General features: G+C 38.8%; 1 protein-coding gene across 13 annotated transcripts in view; it reads right to left on the bottom strand.

The window, feature by feature from the left end:
* Positions 1-1,296, bottom strand: part of SOX13 (SRY-box transcription factor 13) — a 72,915-nt gene extending 71,619 nt beyond the window's left edge. For all 13 annotated transcript variants that reach the window (XM_070745424.1, XM_070745429.1, XM_070745435.1 and 10 more), the window contains exon 1: positions 1,188-1,296. The gene's annotated coding sequence lies outside the window, so the exon portion shown is untranslated. The remainder of the gene's footprint in view (positions 1-1,187) is intronic.
* Between the last annotated feature and the right edge of the window lie 19,524 nt (positions 1,297-20,820).

The raw sequence follows: 20,820 nt of genomic DNA, 5'->3' as shown, positions 1-20,820 counted from the left end.
TAAGGAATGCAGAGCATGATACCATGGTCTTTTGAGACTGAAGAATGCCAATGCAAATAGTAATAGTAGTACTGGTGATGATGGTGATTGATGATGATGATGATGATGATGATGATGATAATAATAATAATAATAATAATAATAATAATAATAATAATAATAATAATAATAATAATAATAATACTGTAATAATAAATGGGGAACGATGGAGAAAACCGGACAATGTGTATTTATTTTATTCAGGGTGTGAACGAGTTAAGACACAATGACGACCCTTCACCTTTCAGGGAGATTATCAAGAGCAATCGGCACCTTCCACCAATAGCTATTTTGAACCTGAGCCCGACTTCTGAATTCACGAAACCCCTTTCTCAGGAGCCGCTTTTCATTGCCGTCCCGATGAAATCAAGAATATTGCAAAACGGGGGGTGGGAGCAAGTTTGGCTGGGCAATATCCAGAAGAGGTTAATCAACCGACTTTTTTTTTTAAAATTCTCGAGGGACATTTTTAATAGACGGCGATCCGCAGACCGGCAAGAAGGGAATCAATGAGTCCCTTCACCAGCGTGTTGTTCATTTACAGTACAAACGCGGGTGCGCGCGCACGCGCGCGCTTCCACACACACTCACACAAGCATCCATCAACAAGAGTAAATAGCCAGCGGAACGGAGAGAGAGATCCGTCTACGGAGTTTGCAAAATAAAAAATAAAAACCCCGAAGGAACCGTTCGCTCAAACGCCTCCCCCGCCCCCCCAAAAAAATCCCATTTCCAATCGAAGAGCTCTTTTTTTCTCTCTCCACCGGCAGAGTTCACGTGTCTTGAGAAGGAAGGGAAAATAAAATAAAAAAATCGAAATCCTCGCAATAGAACAAGCCGGGGGTTTGGGGGGGGGGGGGTGGACGCGCGCGTGTCTGCGCTCTTTCTTGCCAAACAAAACATCCCACCGGCTACAAGTTTTACTCAGCGGCGCCTCAGGTCGCTGAGGGGGCATTTCGCTGGGGCGTCCATTAATACGCCGGTGGCCTCGGCTTTGAGCCCGGAAGACAGGTCGCTTCGTCCCAGAGTTAGAAAGGAGCGACCGGCGGGCAGGAGGCGCGATGGAGCCCGCAAGGGAGACGCTACGCTCCGCTCCGGTTTACCTCAGTAAAAAAGACGGTTGGAAAGACCCGGCCGGCGGCACTTACTATAAATTGCTTCGCAGGACTCGGCGCGGCTTTCTCCGGCAGCGAGCTGCTTCTTCTGTCGGGCTCGGGCTGTTGTCTTCCAATCCGCCCCGCCCCAGGGGCAGGCCAGACCCGGTTTTCCCTTCCTCCCTCCCTCTTTTTTCCCCCCTCTTGTATACAAGAGGCGGACGCTTAGTCCGGGCGATCGCACGCGGCTGGCGTTGCAGGCTTCCAGGGGAGGGGAGACGGGAAGACCCTCCTCCGGCCGGCCGGCCATGCCGTTTCCAAGGAAGACGCTTCTCCCTCCCTCCCGCTCGCTCGCCCGCTTCCATTGCTCGTTTGCCTCTTCAAAAGGGTTAAGAAGCTTAGGGTACCGTTTGGCTTTGGACCCGTTTTCTTACCGGATCTTTTCCTCTTCTGAGCTTTGAAAAGAGTTGGCTGAATTCACAAGTTGCGCCAAGGCATAGCTAACCTTGGCTTCTGGATTAAGTTTATGCGGGTTGGTTGCACACTTTAGCCGGGGACACAAGAAACGAAGTTGGAGCCAGATATTTCGTCATGTTGCCCCCCCAGATTTGTTTGTTTGTTTAAATTTATACGCCGCCTCCGAACTGATTTAACTGTTGTTCATAAAATCATACATCACAATGTACTCCCGGTTAAAGACTACTTCACCTTTAACAACAACAACACAAGAGCACGCAATAGATACAAACTAAATGTAAATCGCTCCAAACTAGATTGCAGAAAATACGATTTCAGCGCTAGAGTAGTCAACGCCTGGAATTCACTACTGGACTCTGTTGTTTCCTCCCACAATTCCAGAATCTTCAACCTTACATTATCTACAATAGACCTCTCCCCTTTTCTAAGGTGTGTGCATAAGTGCACCACTGTGCCTACCATCCCTGTCTTAATGTCTTTTTATATTTTCTATCTCTACTTTATACTTACATTATGTTAAACATACTACAATACTATCTTTGTGTGACAAATAAACAAACAAACTCCCAAAGGACTCTGAACGGCTCACAACCAAACACACATAAAATGTCATATAAAACCCACTATTTCATTCCACCCAACATTGTGTGCCTTAAATTTATTTGTTTTTATTTCTTATTTGTTTTGTCAAGTATATATTGATGTGATATGATAATATTTATATACATGATACTAGTAAAAGAGAAACATTAGGATGGGGGGGGGCACTCTGGTGCACTTATGCATGCCCCTTACTGACCTCTGTTTTGTGTTTATTGGGAGTCCCAAGTTAAAGCAGCTTTATGAATGGAGCTCATTCCAATGTGGGAAGAAATACAAATTTTGGAATTATTACGGCAGTCTTAGGCAACTCAAGCACACAAACAGCTTTAGTTAGTTATTTTATATAACCCACCACCACCACTGAGTTCAGACAAGTGACTCTGGGCAACAAACAGCTAAATACAATTGTAATGCAATACAAAAATAAGTATACAGTATAGGGCAGCCAATTCTGCCTAGTATAGGTCCCTCTTCCTTAAATTAACTCATAAAGCTACCTATAGTGTCTATCCATCAATAATCAAATTTGCTAGATCCTTACCAATTTTGGTAAAATTTGGAGGACGTCCACAGTAAGTTATCCATTTTCTCTTGGGGAAAGGAAACTGGCATGAAACTGGGACGCATTTAAAAGTCATTACTGTTGAAGCTGCTGCTATTAATATCTACTCTCACGGTTAAAATGGGAAAGTGTTTACAGTATTAAAAAAATAGTTACTATGCTTTTAGGTGCTGTTACGAAGTTCGGTTGTCAGTTTGGGATTCCAGCAGAGTACAGTTGTACAATGATTTTGCAACAAAAAATGGAGGCTTAAAGTGAATCCTCAGTTATGATTTGCCATCTAAATAGCAGTTTTCAACTTGTCATTAGAATTTCAAATTAGTATATAAATCTTTCTACCATATTCTGTGTAACTCATTGTTCTAGGCTGACTTCAAAGTATGAATCTAATCTACAGCTTTCTTTATTTTCTGCATCAAAATAATTTTTTAAAAGTTATAGATCTTGACTTTTTAAAAAACTGTTTAGAATATAACTCTAGAACACAGGTGTCAAACCTGATCACCTCACATGACACATCATGATATTTTTTGCCTTTGTGGAGCTGGGGTGGGTGTGGCCGGTGTGTGACACATTTGGGCCAGTGGGCCACCAGTTTGACACCTCTTCTTTAGAATGACTGAACCCTCTGTAGCCTTTGGCCTGGATACATTAAGAATAATGGTGCAGCAGGGAAGGAGTTTCTGTTAGAATTTATTGTCAAAATTATAATGTCCTGATTTGCCCTTGATATATAATTTTCAAATATACTGTCTTTTGAATGAAAAGTCATTGATTTGCCTATAAATTTAATAAAAAGTATTGTACAAATCATTTATTGAAGAAGTTATTTGCAGCAAGGAATGTAAAAAGTGTTCTGCCCCATCCTATTGACCAACGTACTTGAGAATTAGATGCCAGATTTGAGATAATGTTAATTCTTTAATTCTCTTTCAAAGTCTTGTAAACAGTATCATTCCCTCTATCCACAACTAAGGCTACTGCATAGGTTTTAATTTAAAGAATTTTATCTTTTGATGAAATTACTATAAATATAACAAAGTAGATGGCTAACAACTCATTTGAATGAGCAGCTTTTTATTCTTTTAATTTTTCATTTCAGGGCACTTTTCTGTATTGTTTCTTCCCAATGTCTGCTAGTGAGAGATTTGAATTTCCAGGTAGCCTTTTAGCACAGCTGTTGCCATCGGAAAATAAACTACCATTTTAAGGTGATATGACATAATGCTATCAATAAGCATGCAATCTCAGTAAGCATGCAGTCCAAGAGAATTCACTTGTAAGATAATTGAGATTTTCTCAAGACATTTCTAAGAAAGCCATTTCAGATTTGTTCGGAGGGATTTCTTATTCTTGTGTTTCCAAGTGGATGCTGAAACACTCAGCCAGAAAACTCCTAGACTAGCAGTGTTTCATAGGAAAACAATCAGGAGTACACAGCTGATTTTTTGCTGTGAAAAACCAACATTGTGGGTAAAAGCATGGTTCCATACATGCAACTATTAAAAGTTATATAGAGGGGCATGAGTTAAATGCATATATATTTGATTAATCTACATGTATATATTTCTTTAAAGGGGGATTGTTCCCCCTTAAATATAAATACATGTTCTAATCAACTAACCAGCTGTCTGTTCTGGATCTGGATAGGAAGCACCAGCTAAATTTTCCTATAGCTAGCCTGGTACTGGGTTCTAAAACCCTTTACTACCGTTTTGCGCACACAATGCTTCTGCACATACGCAGAAGCATCCCAGAAGCATCGCCAATACCGGTACCAAGAACCGGTCCAAACCAGGAGCAACCCACCACTGAACTATCCCTAGAAAAAGAGGAAGTTTTTAAAAATGTATCTCTCATCCTGTCTCCAGAAGTTGGAGGATGGGGTTATTTCCCAATTTCCAGGGGGCTTCATGACTGAGTTGGGAATTGACCATATTTTCATAGGTTTAGTCCAACAATACTCTGACTCATTAACCACTATATCATTCACATATAATATCAAGACGTGTAAAACCTTTCTCACTTTATTAATTCATGATATTAGATGAAACAAATACAGATAAATTCTCATTTCAAAGAGAAATGGGAAGAGCATAATAAAATTTAAATTTATAGATAAACTTGTTTGCATATTCACACTCTATAATTCAATGAACACAACAGGAAAATGATATGAAAAAATAAGGAAGAATTTAAGTTATCTACCAGACTGCATGAAGTTTATGAAATCAGCAAGGATTCCTATATATCTCCTATGGGTACCCAGGCTGTTTGTGGACCTATGGATTACATGGGACGACCATAATTTCCTTACTTTTCTCTCACAGAAAAAAAAAGGTTAAGAATCACTATACTGTATTTTCATTAGCAGCGCCAATAATTCACAATTATTTTTCTATTACGCATCAATAGTTTCTTTCACTGTGAGAAACAGAGAAGTCCTTTTTTGCAAAGGAATGTGCACAGGGAAGGGTGAGAAAGTGATGTGGATTTTTTCTTTGGATGAAGTTGGATGAAAGAATTTTAGGTGTTAGACTGATAGATGTAGCCTTAAAAGACCAACCTCAGAAGCTGGTAGGGGTCTCATATCCCTCGTCCTCCTTTTTAAAGGAGGCCACAAAAAAAGCAAATTTTCTTCTATTTATGAGTTATAGAGAATTTTCATGGAATGGGAAGTCTGCTCATAGAGATATAGAAAATTCTTAGGATTTCTTTTAAATTATATAGCTTCTTTTAAAATTGAGCTAACATATTTGTGGGAACTTGGATAGACAGCCACCAGGAAAACCAGGGCTGTGGGCTAAGTTACGAAGTTTTCATTTTTTTAAAAAGTAAAAACATGCTGAAAGAAGGCAGGGACAAGCTACTTCTATACTACTATTTTTCCAGAAAACGACATTAAACAGGTCTACAAATTCATAAGGGGAAGTTTACTTTAAAGGAGATTTCACTTATTTTATGGTATGGCAGTAGAATTAATGTGGCGTAAGAAAAGATGATTGAAGTTCTGTTTCTATTCACCAGTATATTCAGATTTGGCCAGTATTTCAAAAAGTTCTGTCCAGGTTTGCGGTAGAGAAAAATTGTAGCAAACTAATGATGGCATATATCAATTTCATTAGAAACCTTTACTGTTTTAGCCCAGTATTGTTATTCTGAGGGGCAGTCCTCTGACACACAATCCTTGCTTGATATTTTATCAATTATCTAAAGATAATTGGGAATTGAACCTGGGAGCTTTGGCATGTAAAGCAAGTGCTCCAGTATTGAGAGGTGACATAGAAGTGTTAAGAACATCCTTTGCTCGGGGTTTTTATTTGGTTAAATATCCAGTCACATATTATGCAAACACAAATAAATACAGTTATTATTGAAATTATAAATTGCCATTAATTGTTCAGAATAGAGTAGCAAAAATATATAAGTTCAAGTCATTAGCTTTAGTTAGAATGATTTACTCACATTTCTTTTAATTTGGTTGGAAGGCTTTGAATAATTAACGGTGCCTAATTTATTTACAAAGCTTATGTGCGTATACTTGTACTTATTCCAACGCAGCAGAGAGAAAACTCTTTTTTTATGTCATTTCTAAATTATTTCTAACTTTAGTACCAAGTAAAAGAAAAAGGGAAGAAAAGAAAAATAGGTAAAAGAAATGACCAAGGAGGCATGTGTGCTTAATACTTTCTCCAGGGTGGCATTTTGGGCAAGAAGCCACATAGACAGTCTCCAAATGGCTTTGATCTGTGTTATTCTCACCTTTGAGAAGCTGCCCCCAGTCAGAATGTATGTGGTGGAGATTCCCTAAAAAAAGGCCCAGGCCAGAGACATAGCCATGGGAGACCGGCCCCAGGAGGTCAAAGGCGGCTGAATGCTTTGTTGTGAGATTGCTCATCAAAGCCCTTTATCTCATCTTCCTTACTCTCCTACTCATTCTTTGGCCTTTTTGTAAGAGAACATTGTTAAAATGTTCCTTTTAAAAGGCTTTTAAAAAGAAAACTTAGCCCCACTGATTTCTTCTAAGTAAGAAATAAAAAGAAAGGGGAGAGCAAAGAGCAGAGGAGGGGGGGCACACCAGTACAGAAAGAAACAACTGGACAATTAAAAGAAAGAAAGAAAGGAGGCCCAGAGGGGAGAACAGAAACAATTAACAATTCCAAAGGAAGGAAAAGAAAAGGCTTTGTTCTGGTCGCTATAGCAACAGCTGGGGCCAGGAGAGAAGGGAGGAGTGAGCATTTCCATTGAACACTTTCACTTTCCTTTCAGTCATTCCAAGCTTTATCTCCCATCCTCCAACACTGACAGTGATGGTAGTGACTTACATGTCCTGCAGGCAGATAGAGAAGTGTAGCAAATAATATCCAGTCTCTGATAAATGGACACATACATTCAAGATGCTTTTGACAAATTGGCAAGAAAGGCTAAGGATTAGGATTGCTTGCACATTTGGGGGAAACTGAACACCAGTCCAAAGATTATCAGCAATTATTTTCAATCCTTTTCTTCTTCTTGTGGTTTTGGTGACATTTTCATTCTGCTCCAAAGAGCTGTTGCATTGGGAGATAATAACAGGTTTGAGGTGCTTGGATACTTTAATTTCTTAAAGTAATACATACATACATACATACATACATACATACATACATACATACATACATACATACATACATACGGCACTTCCCAAATCCTGCCTTGTATATAAACTGACTGCTTTATCATCAGCTAATCAGTCATCAGCTACAATACTTGATGGCAAAAAGTCAGGAATAAAAATATGCAAACTGATAGAGAAATTGAATTCAGGAAGGCCTCTTAAAAGAAAAGGTATTACTGTATGTAATGGTTGATTTCAGCTACCCTCAAGGAGATCGAATAAATACAGCTCAATGAGATAAAATCATTCCAAATGACTGTTGCAAAACAGCCTTCCTCTGTATGGTACTTCCAGAATCTAGACGTATTGGGACAACTTAATCAAATTCCCAGTCAATGTGGCTACCAGACTATTCCCAGCATATTTTGTTGCCACAGATTTGAGGGGTTTAACATTTATCAAGGAGGTGACCCTGGACAATTCTTAGTAACTCTTTGGCCTAGAACTGTGTTTTGCAAACATGGCAGCATTAAGATTTATGGGTTTCAGGATGCTGACATGGGAATTCTGGAAGTTGATGTGCATGCATCTTAAAGATGTCAAATTTCAAAAGCACTGGCTTAGAGTGAGATGTAAGATTTTGTTGGTTGAGTAGAATAGTAGCCATTGCACCATCCAGCTTATATTTAATTTAAATGGAAAATACTATATTGAAGACAGTTATCACTGACATCAAAACACATTCTGAAAAACTTCAGAAGAATTGTTACTGTATGAAGTTAGCAATAAACCTCAATTTGTTGATGATCTGAACATTGTTTACAATAGTTTCAAAAAGGGAGATATTCTGAAGAACTTCAAAAATATGGCAGTAAAATGATAAATGATTTAGTGCAGGGGTAGGCAAAGTCGGCTCTTCTATGACTCGTGGACTTCAACTCCCAGAATTCCTGAGCCAACCATGCTAGCTCAGGAATCCTGGGAGTTGAAGTCCACATGTCATAGAAGAGTCAACTTTGCCTACTCCTGATTAAGTGTGATGATGCCTTCAAATTCAGACTTAGTGTGATGAGTCTACGGAGAGTCTACGGAGAGGGGCGGCATACAAATCCAACAAATAATAATAATAATAATAATAATAATAATAATAATAATAATAATAATGCATTCTGATAAACACTGGTTTCCATTACCTAGGAAAAGCAACTTGAAGTTAAAGTTCAGGTTCTGGAGAACTGAAGACTTATTGTATATTTAACAAAATTGAATGGATTGAACATACTAAGTGCAGCCTGTGGACTTCTACTTGTAAAATTACCCAATCAGCTTGTTCCTGCAGATATTTTAGCTTTTCTGCACTGCCTGTTTGCCCCATAATCGAGACAAGTAGGCAACAAGGTTGCCCTCTATCATTGACCCAATCACTTCAAAATGACCTCTTGCTTTACTTCCTCTGCTCCACTTCTGTACTATTATTTTTATTATTATGTCATTTCCAAGGGAAACTCTATGTTTGGGCTAGAACAGTTCAGATGGTTGCAGACTAACCTCAGCAAATCATTTGCAGAGAAAGGACAGCCCCAGTGCACACCATTGCAGAAATGATAACCATCTTATCATTAAATTATTACGATTATTGGGACAGTCAGATGTTTTAGACTAGATTCGTCTAATTATTGAGTCCTTCACAATAATCTGGCATAGGCAAATATTGTGTTTTAAATAATATTAAATATAACATCAAAGGATATTATTATTCTGGTTCATTGAAGATAAGTCAGATGTTTAGAATGGCTTTGGCATTTTTACCTACATATTGAGTCCTTTCAGATAACCTGGGACAGGCAGATGCTGTTGAAGGTATTGTCTCAGGATATAAACTGTAAGTAAAGTTTATAAGTAAGTAAGTTTATAAATAAGTAAGTAACAAGTTGCCTTTTTGTAATTGACTAATGGTGATTTTGTCAATGATGCTCTAGATACTTTGGGATTATACCCAGGACACCTATTGATGATGATTGTTGTTGTTATTTCATATCTGGGGTTTCAAACCAGCAGACCTGTTCGAGGTGGATCAAAATTTTTTAGAAACAAAATACAATAAGTAAAAAAGTCCCCCCCCCCACTAATGTCTGCCATGTAAATGCATTTTGATACTTTAACTTTGAATCTATACATTTCATTTAAATTGGAGTATGTTTATACGTGTATGTGCGTGTATGTGTAAATGCTCCATAACAGCAATACAGGCAAATTGAACAGGGTCCTTCTGGGCATGCTCTCAGAATTAGTGCTGAGCTGCCTAAACTTTGTCCCACTAATTTCTTCAACTGATTAAACTTTTGTGATATTTTGGTTGCTTGTTGATCTGTTATTCATTGGTTCTAGAAGAGATCCCCCCCTCCCCTTTCCCTGTTTTTAAAAACTAAATAAATGTTATATGGTGTAGTAATTACATTGCATTGCATTTACTGCTGGGCCAAGCAATGAACATGTGTGTCTGAGTCGAGCCATTTTAGGAGATAATTTATTAAGCTGTCTTTTTTTTTAAAAGAAGAAGAAAATTTGTATTTATAAGAAGAGAGAGTAAATGTCACAAATATCAGAGACGCATACTTCTTCAGTCAGATTCTAGATCCTTAAAGGGAGTTCCCTTGATTTTCGCAGGTTCGAACTTCGCAAAAAGTCTATACCACGGTTTTTCAAAAATATTAATTAAAAAATACTTTGTGTTTTTCCCCTATACCACGGTTTTTCCCGCCCAATGACATCATATGTCATTGCCAAACTTTTGTCTGCCTTTAATAAAAAAAGTTTAAATAAACTTTAATAAATAAACATGGTGAGTAATAATCTAAATGGTTGCTAAGGGAATAGGAAATTGTAAATTTAGGGGTTTAAAGTGTTAAGGGAAGGCTTGTGATACTGTTCATAGCCAAAAATAATGTATTTACTTCCGCACGTCTACTTCGCAGAAATTCGACTTTCGCGGGCAGTCGAGGGAACACTGTATACCTTTTTGCATGAACCACAATTATTTTAGAACTCAGCCTTCATATCCTTATTCTAGAATATATTTGTATTTTTGTTGGATTTCATTGAGGGCAATCCGTCTGGTGCATGAAAAGAATTCCAGTTCAGCCAGAGCTAGAAACGCAGGAGGTTGTGGATATAGAAAACAATGCTATTGCTATCATGGGAGATAAAGACAGATTGCTAGCCAGCTAATCTTTTCCCTTCCCAGGACTGGGAATTTAATTTGCTTGCCCTTGTTGTCCCTGTAAAACCTGGAAGAATCACAATATCATGTATCTCTTCTTTACGCTGGACAAATTGCAATGATCTGGCAACTCAGGTTACATTCAGCTGAATCCTGGGAACGCTGCAAACGTGGTGTAATGTTTTGTGATTGATTAGAGGGAACAGATGAAGAATAGTCCAGCATTACTTCCTGTAAAAAGGAACCATTATTCAGAGTTGGCCCTGATTTCTTACCAGCCAATGAAAGAATCTATCCAAGTAGCCTTGGGCTTATGACCATAATTGAGTTCAAAATTTCAGCTGCTAAGCTACAGTTGTTAAGTGAAATTTGCTCCATTTTATAACTGGTTGTTAAGTGAATCACTGGAATTGTTAAGTTAGTAACGTGATTGTTAAATACATCTGGCTTCCCCACTGACTTTGCTTGTCAGAAGGTCGCAAAAGATGATCACGTAATTCAAGGACACTGCAACCATCATAAATATGAGCCAATTGTTAAGCACCCAATATTGATCATGTGACTGTGGGGATACTGCAGTTGTTGTAAGTGTGAAAAATAGTATGTCTTTTTTCCCCAGTGCCATTGTAACTTCAAATGGCCACAAAACAAATGGCTATAAGTTGAGGAATAGCTGTAGGTTTTTTGCTTGTTTGTTTGTCTTTGGAGTGCCCAGTTTTGTGAAGAAAGACAAGATAAATAATAAGAGGGAACGAACAATGACAAAGTATCAACCGCCTTTCCTTCCTTGGATGTCTCTGTGATAATGAACATTATACTATTTGGGCATACTAAGAAAATTTAAGGATTTGTTATTTTTATTCTCAGACTGAGTTTAAAGAAACAATGCCATACAAAACCAACCACAAACCGTAATAAATAATCTGCAGTGTGGACATAGAAAACAACCTGTCAAAAGACAATCCCTTCTTCTGCTTTTGATTTTGTAATAGTACAGCGGCTGCTACCAAGGTCCTTGCATGCATTCTTCATAGCCTTACCTGAATATTCTAAAGCAGGGGTCTCCAACCTTGGCAACTTTAAGACTTGAGGACTTCAACTCCCAGAATTTGCTGAGGAATTCGGGGAGTTGAAGTCCACAAGTCTTAAAGTTGCCAAAGTTGGAGACTCCTGTTCTAAAGTTGAGCAGGTAATGCTGCATTGTAACATCAAACAATGTTGAACAAACTTCTTATAGAGTGTTGAAAGTTCAGGATGTATCATTTTTTCTCTGTTAATTGATCAAAGAAAAACAGAAAGACAAGTCATCAGTTAAGCATCATTTAGTTTGTCAACTAAACTAATTTGTGGTTTTGTGTTAATGAAAATGCTTGTGCTACTGCTTATTTTTGGAATGTCATGTCATTGTTATAATGCAATACTTTTAGTTGTGAAAGAGAAAGAGTAAATGTCCCTTTTCTTTAGGAAAGGACCAGGAAAATACATATGTACGTATCCTCCCAGAGTTCCATGGAAATGCCCGGAGTCAAACTCTTGGATCATGAGCTGATCCAAGAGAACTATCAAATTGCACCCTGATAGGAAAGTATCTCCATCTAGAATGATGGCTGAAACTAATCTGAAATTGGAAAGCTTCTACAAAAATACAATTCCATCTGGTTGGGATTCATATTTTATCCTATTCTGGTTATCAGTTCAAGCATTCCATCGTATCTCCTTCTTGGTTTAGGTGAAGACATAGAGCTGGATGTCATAAGCATACTGATAATACATCATTGCAAATCAATAGATAATCTTGCTCAATGATTTCACAGATATATTAAAAAAATAAGTGAGATAGATAGATAGATAGATAGATAGATAGATAGATAGATAGATAGATAGATAGATAGATAGATAGATCACCACCTGGAAGCATCTGCTGATGAAAGAATCATATATAAAACAGTGCCTCCCAGCCTTACAGGTGATCCAGAAAGAAACCATGATCAATGATTACTGAGAAAATCAGGAAGACAAGTACCTCCACCCTGGTTATTCCACAGGTTGTCCACAAGAGGACCAGTAGCAGTTTTTATCCCATAGCAAGGTCTGAACCCAGAATAATTGAACCTTCAAGATTGCTGTGCTAACATGGTACACAAACTTTCCATCTCTGCTGCAGGACAATATATATTTGAGTCAGCAAATTTGGGGTAAAACTGTGAGCAATGAAGTATTAGGGATCAGGGTGATGTATATTCCTTGCTAGCTTGGTAACTGCTGAAGAAAGCTTTCTCTAGGCAATGCTGAAATTAGTACAAATTGTAAGCTCAGTACATCTCAGAGCCAACTCTATTATTAGGTTGCATCATATCATACTCATATTGGAAGTACCAAGGTGCTTCCGGGTTGAAAGGATTAGCTGGTGACATCATCATTGCCTAGGAGATGCCCAGTTGGGGACTCCTTTCATGTCCCTGACAATGTGCCCACCAAAATGGTACCTATTATTAGATATGCATCAAGCTTTAAGTTTGGAATGTCATAAAAAGGAAGCAAATTAATAGGCTTTAAATTTGTAATTACTGTAATTTTTTTTACTAAGAATAGTGAGAAATCTCTTGGGAAATTTCTGCCTGAGATGCCAAGAGGAGGAAAATAATTTTAGAGCCCATAATATGGGATGAGAGACCATTTGCTGCTCTCCTTCAGCAAATTGTTTTTTGTTGGCCCTGTTTTATAGAAAGAACAGAAAAGTGTCCTTTTTTTCTGTAAAGGAATAAAATTGGTTTACCAAATTAGAGTTGAAAAACTTTAGATGACCTATAGCTGGAACCAAAGAGATACAAAAACTTTGCTGCTCCCATTTAGTGGTCATTCGATTTTTGCAGTCCAGCTCTACTTTCTGACTATGCAAACTGAAGTAAAAATTGCTATTGTATTATATTTGTGTTTATTAGATTTATATGCCGCCCCTCTCCGAAGACTCGGGGCGGCTAACAACAATATAAAAAGACAATGTAAACAAATCTAATATTAAAATAATCTAGAAAACCCCAATTAAAAGAACCACTCATACATACAAGCATACCATGTATAAATTCTATAAGCCTAGGGGGAAGGGAAATTTCAATTCCCCCATGCCTGACGACAGAGGTGGGTTTTAAGGAGCTTGCGAAAGGCAAGGAGGGTGGGGGCAACTCTGATATCTGGGGAGAGCTGGTTCCAGAGGGTCGGGGTCACCACAGAGAAGGCTCTTCTCCTGGGTCCCACCAAACGACATTGTTTAGTCGACGGGACCCGAAGAAGGCCAACTCTGTGGGACCTAACCGGTCGCTGGGATTCGTGCGGCAGAAGGCGGTCCCGGAGATATTCTGGTCCGATGCCATGAAGGGCTTTATAGATCATAACCAACACTTTGAATTGTGACCGGAAATTGATCGGCAACCAATGCAACAATAAATACTATGTGCACCATTGTGCACTGTTCATGCACAATAAACACTATGTAGGGTGCTTTTGCTTCCTACATTAATTGGCATGTATACCACAGATATTTTTTCTGGTGCCCTAAGTGTCTTCTGCATCTACCAATGAGTTTCATTATTTATTTAAATTAATATTCACTAGCCATCTTGATGTGGGATAAGCATAATTGTAGACAACAGGAACAAAGATTATTAGAGGGCTGGAGGATAAAACATATGAAGAACAGTTGCAGGAATTGTGTATTCCTAGTCTAGTGAAAACGAGGACTAGAGGAGACATGACAGCAGTGTTCCAATATTTGACACAAAGAAGAGAGTGTCAACCTGTTTTTCAAAGCACCAGAAGCCAAGAAACAATTGATGGAAACCAGAGTTGGGTTCCACTTATCTTTGCCATGGTTCACATCTCGATGTTTCATGCACCCTCCCTCCGCTCACCTGTGAGCGCATCCCCTTCTGCAATTTGACTTCCCAGAATGCTCAGTAGCAGGAATCACTCCGCAGCTGAGGAGCTGATCAGCTGTGCTTTGGGTGAAGAAATAAAGGTCAATATTAACCTGGGGATGGACGGGAGGACCCTTTTTCAAGCACTGGAAGAGGAGAAGCCATGCAAACAGAGAATTTTTTTTTTTTTTAAGATGGTGGCACCCCAAACTGACACTGACCGAATCACATCTGTGGTGCCATTATGATGTCACCAGTGGGTTGCTACCAGTTTGGGCAATCCAGTCTGAACTGGGAGGAACCCAACCCTGATGGAAACCAATCAAGAAGAAAAGCAATCTGGAATTGAGGAGATACTTCCCAACAGTGAGGACAATTAACCACTGGAATGGCTTGCCTTCAGAAATTGTGGGTGCTCCATCACTGGAGGCATTTATTTTTTTGTTTGTTTGTTTGTTTGTTTATTGATTGATTGATTGATTGATTGTTAGAGTTGAAAGGGACCATGAAGGCCATCGAGTTCAACCCCCTGCCCAAGCAGGAACCCTATAGTACACCAGTCAAGTGGCAGTTCAATCTTCTCTTTAAAATGTCCAGAGTGTTGGAGTTCACAATGTCCGCTGGTAGGTTGTTCCATTGGTTGATCGCTCTGACCATTAGGAAGTTCCTCCTTATCTCCACGTTGAATCTCTCCTTGGTCAGCTTCCAGCCATTGTTCCTCGTCCGGCCCTCTGGTGCCCTGAAGAATAAAGTGATCCCCTCCTCTCTGTGACATCCCCTCGTATACTTGTAGACTGCTATCATGTCTGCTCTGGCCCTCCTTTTCTCCAGGCTATCCATGCCCAGTTCCCTCAGTCTCTCTTCGTAAGTCTTGGTTTCCAATCCCTTAATAATCTTGGTTGCTCTTTTTTGCACCTTCTCCAGAGTTTCAATGTCTCTTTTGAAGTGTGGTGACCAGAACTGAATACAGTACTCCAGGTGTGGTCGGACCAGGGCGTAGTAGAGTGGTATTAAAACTTCCCTGGTCTTGGAGTGTATTTTTGGAGTGTATTTTAGAGGACACTGAACTGCCACTTGTCTGGAATGATATAGGATCCAGTTTGAGCAACAGTTTGGACTAGAAGACTTTCAAGTTCTCCCCACCCCAACTCTGTTATTCTGTTCTAATTAATCCTTTTAATGTACAATTTCTTTTAGTAACTGGGAGACATCTTTCACATTTTAAAATTTATTTCTTATATATGCTGATACATGCTTAGGTTCAATGTTCAAATGTTTTATAGTAACAAAATAATAACGTATGGTGAATGCATCCTTTGCAGGCATAAATAATCTACACAATTGTCTCTTGTCAGAGTCATGTCAGCAATCAGTGTAGAAAGCTAAGGAAACCACCACATTTAGCAACAGGATGTACTATCTTCTAGATAACACCATCAAGATCAGAAAAGTGCTATGTCAATTTGAAAGCTTGAACCCTTTTGTATGGGTTGGGTTGCTTCTGAGATTGGGACTGATAGGGAACATTTCTAGTGGTCTCTGCTATTAAAAATGTAACACAAAATAAAATGTTAAAGGTTGCGCATTCAAAATGAAATGCCCACAGAACCAAAACTAAAGTTAAAGATGTATTATCAAGAAACCTATCAGATAGAACACCTAATTTTTTTCTATTCTTAGTTTTAAAATTTTAAATTCTTTAGAGAGAAAGAGAAAAAATATATTTTTAAAATGCTCTTTCCCTTGCTTCCAATCCACCACTGTTCTCGAAAATTGCTGTAGCTATTGCCTCCATTTCAGCCACACAAGGAAACAGAACAAAATTCCACCACCCAGCGTATCCTCCCAGTATTTATTATTAGTCTATTTATTCCTAGCCTCTATTTTCTATCCTTTACCAATCAGCTATACTCAAGAGAAGCTTTTTCTCTTAGCTCACAACTCCTAAGCTTACTCAGCTGTCTTTGACAAAGGACTGTCAAAAGCTTTTTCAAAGTCCAGATATACAATGAGGGTTGATATTCTCAAATAACACCCTCTCTCTCTGTTTTTTTCTTTTCTTTTTTCCTTTCAGACACAGCAAGTGGCAAATGGAACAAGAGGGAGGAATGTGTGGCCTTCTGTTTCTGGGCTCACTGGTAAAACACACTCCCACAGCCTAGAGTAGTGGTTCCCAACCTTGGCAACTTGAAGATATTTGGACTTTAACTCCCAGAATTCCACAGCCAGCGAATGCTGGCTGGGGAATTCTGGGAGTTGAAGTCCAGATATCTTCAAGTTGCCAAGGTTAGGAAACACTGGCCTAGAGCAATGGTGGAGTGGGGAAGCAGAAATAGGTAGCATGTTTCTCAGTCTCTGTTAAATCTTAATAGATAGAAGGGAAGAGTTGGCCTGAGCAGCCCCAACTGAGAATCTGTCCCCCATAGTTGGGGACCTGGCTAAAGGCTGGTAGAATCAGGGCTAATCTAATCTCCAGAGGAATGATGTTCCAAAGAGCAGCCATTGTGACAGAAAAGGTTCATTGTCTAGGTCCCGCAAAATGATACTTCTTTCATTTTATTTATTTATCATTTATTACTGTGACTTGTATGCAGCCCAACTCCACATGGACTCTGTGCGGCTAATAGCAATATAAAACAATAAAAGCAGCAATATAAAACCCTTCATTTACAAACATGCATCCATTTAACAATATAAAAACAGCAATAAAACAATAACACAGTTATAAACATTCATCTATACGGCCGGGATAAGATGGAGCCATTCACTGGCACCAGGCCTTCTGGAGAGGGTGGGGATCACGTGGATCTTAGGGAAGGAACTTGTAGCATGGATGTGTAAAGAGATGTACTGTATGTCTAAAAATTAAGCTATAAAAGTGCAGTTAGATATGTGCACATATGTAGACTAGTACAGTGATCCCTTGCCACTTTGCGGTTCACTTTTGCGGCTTCAGTGCATCGCAGGCTTTTTTAAATGTAGCGCTGCCACCACCTCGCGTGCCTGAAGTGGCGCTGGACAAGGGGTGGGCGGCAGAGGGGCAAGCGTCATCAGTGGGGAAGGGATACCATGCTTTTTACGTTTTTTGTTATATATATTGTTATATTCATGGTTTTTCATTTATTGCGGGTGGTCCTGGAATGTAACACCCGCAATAAATGAAGGATCACTGTATACATATTTATGCCCTCTCTTGGAATCTTCTAATAGATTTCTTTTGTCTAGCAATTGTTTTGAAGAATATCTTGTGCAGCTAATGTCCTCATCAAAGTGACATTCCGTGAAAAATTCATGAGGATTATCTTCTCTACTTTTTATTACAAATGTGCATTCTTTTGAACATTTTGAATTAAATAAGCTCTTTCATTTTATCAGTGTAGATATATTGATGAACCAATGTCATTTCTAGCAGAAGTCACCGAAGGTCTGATACAAAATGCTACAGTACGGTCTTCCTTTACATTAAATCTAATGAAACCTTTTTCTACATCAAACATATTTATCTGTTTCTTTTCTCTTTCTCTCCCCCTCCCTTCCTCACCCCACTCTTTGTCTCACGTATAAGCACAACTCTATGCTTGATACATTTGCCCTAGAAGGTGGCCGTAGAGTAGTAGGTTGTGCTATCTATTTGACTTCAGATTTGCTTTAAAAAGCTCCATAATAAGAATTGGGTATATTTCATTTTGAGAAGACTGTTAGGGATATGGCAGCACTATTCAAAGATATTAAAGGTCAGAACTGTTTTTCACTATGGTATCACAAAATTGAAGATTTATTAATTAAGAATGGTTTGACTGTGGGTGCATAAATTTAGGAAAAGGATGGACAGCCATTACTGTGAATGTTTTAATTTGTATTTCTGCACCAACCAGAAGATTGTGGTTGATGGCTTAGACCAGTGTTTTTCAACCAGTGTGCCGCGAGACATGGTCAGGTGTGCCGCGAAGCTCAGAGAGAAAGAAAGCAAGAGAGAGAGAAAGCAAGAGAGATAGAAAGCAAGAGAGAGAGAAAGCAAGAGAGAAAGAAAGCAAGAGAGAGAAAGAAAGCAAGAGCAGAGAAAACAAGAGAAAGAAAGAGAAAGAGAGAGAAAGAGAGAGAGAAAGAGAGAAAGAAAGAGAGAGAAAGAGAGGGAGGGAAGGAGAGAGAGAGAAAGGCATAGAGGGAGGTAGGGAGGGGGAGAGAAAGAGAGCAAAAGAGGAAGGAAGGAAGAGAGAGGGATGGAGAGAGAGAGAAAGAGGAAGGAAGGGAGAGAAAGAGGGAGGGAGAAAGAAATAGAGTGAAGGGGAGGAAGAGAGAGAGAGATAAATTTTTTGTCCAAACTTTTTTAGCCCCCCCCCCTCAATGTGCCCCAGGGTTTCGTAAATGTAAAAAATGTGCCGCGGCTCAAAAAGGTTGAAAATCACTGGCTTAGACAACTCTATAATTCTATTATTTTGCATATAGCTACTACCTATTGCTCTCTATACACATGGCGACTAGGGGTTTTAACACAGAAGCTAAAGAAAACCCCAAATCTATCAATCACATTTAATCCATCCATCAAAGTAGTAGATAGAAACAATGAAAGCTGGAAACATCATAGAAACATAGAAGATTGACGGCAGAAAAAGACCTCATGGTCCATCAAATTCTAAGTGACTGATCTGGAACAGGAAGATATCCTTCTGTGGTGAACTTTTCAAGGCTTTTGTTTTTTCTTTTAGAGAAATATTGGAAACATCTTAAGGCTGGCTTAAATCCAGATAAGAATAGTTCTAATCTAAAGGTAGAGTTGAAGATCTCATTAAAATATAGCAGTCAAGGGAGTAATAGTGTGAATAGCATTTGTTTTATTCAATTGAATAGTATTTGTTTTATTCTATTGAAAATGATTTTAGCTACAGTGCTATTATTATAATTTATTCTGTTTGCATGTATTTCCTAGCTGAAGGAGTAATCACTATTACTTACTTTCATTGTTCTTTTGTTCGTTGTAGAGATTGTGAGGAACATGTTTAGGAACTCATTCATGGGAACCAAAGAGATTAGTTTACCTCAAGTCAGGTACAGGTAGTCCTTGACATTCAATAGTTCATTCCAATCAATCAATCAACCAATCAATCAATGAATCAATCAAAGTCTTAGACCAGAGACCAAAACAAATAAAAATGTTTAATAAATATATAATTAAAAATTCTAGTATAAAATAATAAATAACAATTAAAACCTATAATAAAATCCAGTCTGTCAATTATAAATGTTCCATATACCATATTTACAACCCCATAAACTGTGTGGCCTGGTTTAGATTCAACACTAAAAAGGAATTGTATATAGTTACGGTATGTTATATATATATAGTTACGGTATGTTATATATATATAAATAACATAAGTATGGTGGAAAAGACACATGTTTGCGATGAATCCCCAGTACTGCTGTGTAGAATCTGGCCACCGGCGCTGTTGTTATGGACTGTTCATCCTTGAGCAGCCACTGAAGATAGGTAGTGTCAGAATGGCTAGGATACCTAGCAATTATTGGCAGAATATAGTTTTTCCTAATCTCTGTGTAAAAGGAACATCTTAGGAGCATGTAACCATGGGTGGGCTACTGCCTGGAAACAGGGGCGGGGGGGGGGGAGGCGCAGTGCGGTATTGAAAATGGAGCTCCACCCCAGAGCACCCAATTTGCACTGAAATATGTTGAAAGTGTGGTAGTAAAAACCCACAATCTCCACCTCTCCTGAGCCACATGGACAGTCTTTCTGTCAATGGTATCTTTTTATACTTGCTGTAAAGGATGGCCGATGGAAGCACATGGCATTGGGTGAGCAAAAATGCTTTGCTGACTCCAACTGACTAAGGTACCTGGCAGGAGCTACAACACATCTAATGGCATCTGGAGTCAGAAACAGCGGAAATTTCCCTAAGTCCACCTGCCTTTCAATGTCCTCCACCTTTTGTTGCAAAGTTTGTCCTGCTAGGTCGTACTCCCTCTTGAGTACTGAAGCTGGGAAGAAACTTAATTTGGCAAAGTTGGACTTGATCCATGATGAGGAGAATTTGTCTTGGTGGATTAATGGAACAAACCCTTGCAGAAAGTGGTTAAGCTTTAGCCAGAGATTTAAGGACACTATACAGATTCTTGCTTTGACCTTTGTCAATCCTATCAAACCACAGGCAGAAGTGAATTTGAGCCATAATGTGACAGTGCAACTCATATTTATGACAGTTGCAATGTATTTATTTATTTATTAGATTTGTATGCTGCCCCTCTCCGACAAGCAAAATCAATGGGATACCAGGATATACACTGTATAGGAAGGATAG

Source organism: Erythrolamprus reginae, chromosome 3 (assembly GCF_031021105.1).
Source record: "Erythrolamprus reginae isolate rEryReg1 chromosome 3, rEryReg1.hap1, whole genome shotgun sequence".
NCBI lineage: Eukaryota > Metazoa > Chordata > Lepidosauria > Squamata > Dipsadidae > Erythrolamprus > Erythrolamprus reginae.
This window is presented reverse-complemented; position numbering and strand designations above follow the sequence as displayed.